Here is a 6,359-nt window from a genome sequence, read left to right as displayed (position 1 = left end):
ATCCAGAACAATAGCAACAATCTGGAAGGTCAGCAGGTCTCTGTGGACAAAACTTGGATAGACTCGTCCTCCTCCCTCTCACTGTTTGCAAACACTGTCACAACTAGGGACTTTGTCCCCTGGGACTGGTTAAATGAACACTGTGTCCCATGTGTAAGACAATTGTGTCCTTCCTAGACGCTGCCTTGGCAGTGTGCGGGACTAAAGCACCAAGACTGACAGCATTTGGCCATCTCAGAAGTACCAAACACGCAGGTAATTACCCCCCCCCCCCCCCCCCCCCGCTCTACGGAACATTTTAGCATCTTTCAGCTTGTTGTTTTGGTGTTACTGCTCCCCCACCGGTGGCCCTTCGCTGCATGTCTCCCCCCTTTTCTCTCCCCTTTCATGTCTGAGTTGTCCTAGAAAAGAAAGCCACAAAAAAGCTTTGATAAAGCCAATTTATACTACCCGCTCAAAACAGTAGAACAGTGATGTGCATTGTATTATAAGATTATTCTTATAATATTAATGTAATGTATAATTATAATAATAATTGCATTATTCTTACAGTTTCTGGTCAGTGAGATAACCTTGACCCGATCAAACCTTGGATTGGATTAGTGTGCATGTATGTGTGTGTGTGTGTGTGCATGTGCGTGTGCGTGGGTGTGTGTGTGTGTTTGTTTTTGGGTGCAAGTGTGTTATAAAGTGTGTTTGTGTGTGTCTGTGTGTGTAAGTGTGTTTTTGTTTGTGTGTAAGTGTGTGTGTGTGTGTGTGTTAATGCGTGTGTGTGTGTATGTATGTGTGTCTACAACTGTGTGTGTGTGTCTCTGTTTGGGTGCAAGCGTGTTATAGTGTGTCTGTGTGTGTAAGTGTCTTTCTGTTTGTGTGTAAGTGTTACAGTATGTCTGTGTGTGTCTGTGAGTGTGCATGCGTGTGTGTGTGTGAGTCTGTGTTTATGTGCAAATGTGTTACAGACTGAGTCTGTGTTTGTCTGTGTGTATAAGTCTGTGTTCAAGTGTGTTTTTGTTTGTGTGTAAGTGTTTTATAGTGTGTGTGCATGTTTGTTATTGTGTGTGTGTGTGTTTGTGTGTGTGTGTGTGTGTGTGTGTGTGTGTGTGTGTGTGTAATAGAGCTGAATAAGTGATGGGGAAGTATCTAGCTGGATGGCTGCCAGCTCTGTCGATTCTGTAGATAAAACCAATGTGAAGAAAATGAGAGCGGGAGCTGATTGGACCGAGCGGGCCCGGGTCATAAAAGGAGAAATGAAGACTAATGGCCATATGATTTGCCGGGGAGATGGGACACAAATGAGAGGCTGGTGGGGGGGGAGGACAATGACTAATGACAACTCCATCCTACAATCGGGACATCCACCTACTGAGAGGATCATTGGCCTTTTGGTCGGGATGGCAGGCTCATCGACCACACTCCCATTCAATAACTCACACACACACACACACACACACACACACACACACACACACACACACACACACGGCAGATGGACACAGCATGAAGAGAGACCAAACACATGCACACCACACTCAGCACTTCCGTAATGACATTTAATATGACTATTTGTCACAACCCGAATCGTCACCATCATTATCAGATACATGAGCTTGCCCTCTTCTTCTCTATCATCACCTACTGGTATTTAATAGTCACTCTGAAATATTATATTACCAGTGACTAAATGTTGATGCAGTCACTTCTTTGATTATTAAATTATAATTAAGTTTCCAACAAGGCACCCGGCACAGCGGCCCCAGGATCTATGGTGGGCAACCTGTGGCTCCGGAGTCGCCTGCGGCCCCTTACCAGTGGTGCTGTGTCTTTGACAAAAAGTTTTATGGACATGAACAAGGCTTATATATTTATTTTTTAAGATGATTTCTTTTTTTTGTCTTTTTTAGCTTTTTTGCCTCTCAAGTGAATCTGTTACAATAGCTATTGCATTCCAAGGACTTTTTTTCTCAAATTTCTGCTCTTATTATTTACCATATATGCTTATATACACTTTACAACTTCTACATATACAGTACATATCCCCATATACAAACAGTTTACCAGTTGAACATATCCACATGTGCATACGAATACATCCACAATTTCTTATACGTATACATGTATCCATATTGTTCCTAATTAAGTGTTGTCATGTCAAGCCACCACAATGCTGAAATAAGCTATACATTTCCTTCAGTAAAAATGATATTTGTCCATTTGTAGGTTCAGGGAGAAAGTTAGATCCATATTATGTACAGGACTTCTCTTATAATTCCAATCCATTCCCCTTTAGTTGGGGCTCCTAAAGTAGCCATTTTATAGTTTATACTATAAAACCACTATAATACCATTTTATACTTTTTTACTAGCTGCCAACATCATTTTTATCAAGTACCTATCACTAGAAGTGATCATGGATGGGATATAAGCTATATTATACAGAAATCATGTTTAGTGTCCTATTAATTGTTTCCACTGTTAAAATCCAATAAGGTCCAAAAAGGTCCACAAATATCTGCTCAAGTGTTGTTACACTCCTCCAACATCGTCCCAAATTAGGCAAATCCTTCTGTTTTTGCTGTAATAAAAATCTAATCATATTCTTTCATGTAAATTCCTCCAATTATCTAAACTTGAAGTGCTCAGCTGGGTTTTGCAAACGTTTAACCAATCCTCTACTGAAATAGTTATGTCAGCTTCTTTCTCCCATTTCCTTTTAATATACAGTGTGGAGTTCCCATTGTGTAGCTGTAAGCATGAATAGACTGTAGCAATCAGTCTTTTGTTGATCTTAGATTTATATGCATCAATCAATATGTGAATCAGTTCTGTGTTTCAGTCCTCTGTTGTCTGATTAGTACTGATAAAGTGGGCTCTAACCTGCAGGTATCTACAGTAGTCCTGATTTTCAAAGTAATATTTATCTTTAAGTTTTGGAAGCTATCCAATCCCCCATTGTCAGAAAGGAGACAGTATGATGCAATACCTCTAAAAGGTTGTCTTTTTGACATCATCCATCCATCTGGGCTGGTTTGTTTTTATCATGTGCCAACCATCTCAACGATTTCATTTGATTTCCCAATTTTAGCTTTTTCCGTTCAGTTTTTCTTTTTGTGATGTGTATAAATGTCTGTCTCCAAATAATGATTGGAGAACAATGTAAAGTTGAGTATGATCTCACATTTTCCATTTAGCACTATAATTTGGGTCACACCAGGAAATTAAGTATATCAGTTGTACTGTTTTGTAATAACTCTCCAAATTTGGCAGAGCTAATCCCCCATTGTAGTACCTTTGGTTTTAGACCTTTCCAAATGATTGCAGAAATCAGTCTTTTCCAGCCGATAAATTACAGGTGCGATGTCTTGCGGATCCGCTAATGTCCCCCATATTCTAATGTTCCCCCAGGTTCTTATGGGGGGTCGTGGCTGTGTCTGTCCATGTGTTGACAGGTGGCGCTTCTCATCAGTTTCTCTCCTCAGAACTGGAACCGGAGTCCCTTAGTCCCAGGAGTTTCAGTACCTTCCTCAGGGGGGCGTATTCTTTTCTTAATAATTTCATCAGGGTAGTCATGGTCTAAGTAAGTAGATTTTCCCAGTACCAGTTCTTTGGTTCTGTTGGCGAGGAAGGCTGCGATCATGGATCTAAGGGTTTCGGTCCGAGGGATCGGTGGCAGTATTGTATTTTTAGATCATTGTCCGAGAGTGATTTGGTTCAGACTTGATCCCATTCTACAGAAAGTAACATGCGTTGTCCCCCTCCTTCCCCTCGGTGATTGTTTCTACAAGAACGTGCTTCCAAATCTGTCAACGTATTCTGAACCCATTCTAGTTCTTACGAAGTCTGCAGAAGCACATCCTAGGACCTCTGCCACTCTTTTCTCCACTTCGTCCATTCTGGCCTCTGTGGTTTTCACCCCGATCTCACTCAACTTTTGGTTTACTTCTTCCAATAGACCCGATCTCTTCCACAAGGCATTTAGTTCTGTCTTCATGTGTCCTGCCTTTATTTCGGCATGGATGGCACTTATTTGAAGTGCGTCCATGCCGTGCTGTGCACCTGTGCCTACAACTTTATCAGCTTCTCCCATCGCCATATTCAAAGCTTTCAACATATTATATTTCCCCATGTGGTGCTAATGTCTGAATAAAGTCTTTTAGGATAGGGGGACATGTCGGACCTTTCTGGGAGCTCACAGATTCCGCTACTGTTTCATTCAACTTTCTTTCTCAAAGAGCCGCCTCTGAATGTGCAAACCTTGTAATTCTCTCTGATTAATTAGCGGGGCTTTTTCAACACTTCGGCCAGATAGCAGCAGTGGGAGCTCAGTAATGGCAATGCCATTTTCATGCTCCTTTAAGTGGGACTTTATTACAGGGAATAAACCGGCTAGTACAGCTATGAAACGGCTGAGTGAAGGGAGTGACAAGCTGCTCTTATATTTCTGCTTTACATAGGCACATTTGTTCTTCTGTTGTCAATAGTAACTAAATCTCCTGGACCAAAAGGGCACAGTATAAGCTGGTATAAGTATAGCATGATGTGCCTCCAAATAAGAGACCATGTTGATAGGACAAAGTCATGACCTTTTCCTCAGCAACCCACCGATGTGACATGCGTTTTTATTTTGACTGTTGCATAAACACACAGATTACATCATGAATAGGTGACACATAATACTTTTTCTGGTTGTCTCTTGGAGGTGGATGTAGCTCAGTCTGAAGGGAGTTGGGTTGGGAATCGGAGGGTTGCGGTTCAAGTCCCTGTACGGACCAAACCATGGGGTTGGTAGCTGGAGAGGTGCCAGTTCACCTCCTGGGCACTGCCAGGTGCTCTTGAGCAAGGCACTATAACCCCCCCCCATCTGCTCAGGACGCTCACTAACCCTGACGTCTAGTGCATGTATAGGATGTGTGTTGCAGGCCTGGGTGTAGTAATTACTAACAAAACAGTAATGTACTTTATTGATTTTCCCACTGGGGATCAATTCACAGTATAAATTATTATTATTACTATATTTCTTAGAGCCACTACTATAGGTAAAAAAGTTAATAATTAAAAAGAAACTCCTACATTGGAACCCAAAGGTGGGATAGTTAATCATCACGTGCAAGCTCTCTGGCAGAAAGCCACCCTGACTGTGGATATCTCCATACAAATAGAATACAAAGATTTTATTCCAACAGAAGGATTTGAGATAATAATTTCAAAACTATTTGAAACTAATTCCACATCTAATTATGGTCATAAAACATATGGTAACAGCTTTATGTTTCCCTCCTCACTCTGCACGGTTCGATCACTAGCAGCCGTCTGAACGTCTACAAGGTATCACCTATCCGGCATCACGCAGCAATCAAACATTTTCTTTTGTTTTAAAATTATTATATATATTGTATTTACTGGCAGTATTGTCAGATGCATTAAAATTTATTTTTCATGAGCCACAGGTCCACCACCCTCGTATTAGAGGTTGAGAAAAGAAAACCTATACTGTTATATGGTAGCTGCTGTGGTGATGCACAGTGACAGTAATAGGTCACAATAAAGATAAATTAATAAAAAACATTTGTGTTGTACATATTTTCAAATTGTTTCTAAGATCATGCCCTGTGGGAACTCCCTTTTGTAACTGAACCATGTTAACAGCTGCATGGAGGTGGGAATTATCAGCAGCATGGTCTGGATAATCCAACTGTCCCAAATTATAGACACTGACACACAGAAACTTCACAGATTTAATAGACGAGATAATGAAAAGACCAAAGCAATAAAAACTCTACTTTACCCAGCAGAGCACGCAGGCTCGGACTTTAATTTCCAGTGAATGAGGAACCTCTTGCCTCACTCTCAGAACAATCAAACAGCAGCTTTCATTTCATGGCCGTGGATACAATAAAAATAACAACAGCTACTGCAGTCGTCTCCACATGGGTTTGATGACAGGCTACTTATATCTCTTTTATTAGGCCCACACCCTCTGAGATAGGTCAGGAGGGAATGCTTCCCGCCATGTTTTTTATTGTGCTGCAGCGTTCGGCATGGGGCGTGCCTGCAGCGTACTATCCAAAAAAGGCATGCAGCATCCCAGACACCAACACCCCCCCCCCCATGAAATGAATATGCCATTATTCCACCTATCCAAGAGAAAGACACGAGCTGCCGACGCTCGGCCAGTCAGCTGGATCTGATGGATTCATCCCTGAAGACAAACACAACACAGCAAGATGGAAATTGACCCAGTTGCAGATTGAAATGAGCTTTTATTAGTAGGATGAAATTATTTGGATTGTCTTTTTGCTTTTGGAGAGGAAAGTTACACTCTTGCTTGTCAATGTTGTAAACTGGCCTAACTATTAGGGCTG

General features: G+C 41.4%; 1 long non-coding RNA gene across 1 annotated transcript in view; it reads left to right on the top strand.

Annotated features, from left to right (window-relative positions):
• The first annotated feature begins 715 nt into the window (after positions 1-715).
• The window catches only part of LOC116690629 (uncharacterized), a 6,257-nt gene continuing 613 nt past the window's right edge, over positions 716-6,359 (top strand). Inside the window, exons 1-2 of the long non-coding RNA XR_004332317.1 lie at positions 716-728; positions 2,400-2,401. This is a non-coding gene — a long non-coding RNA (uncharacterized LOC116690629). The remainder of the gene's footprint in view (positions 729-2,399; positions 2,402-6,359) is intronic.

Source organism: Etheostoma spectabile, chromosome 6 (assembly GCF_008692095.1).
Source record: "Etheostoma spectabile isolate EspeVRDwgs_2016 chromosome 6, UIUC_Espe_1.0, whole genome shotgun sequence".
NCBI lineage: Eukaryota > Metazoa > Chordata > Actinopteri > Perciformes > Percidae > Etheostoma > Etheostoma spectabile.
This window is presented reverse-complemented; position numbering and strand designations above follow the sequence as displayed.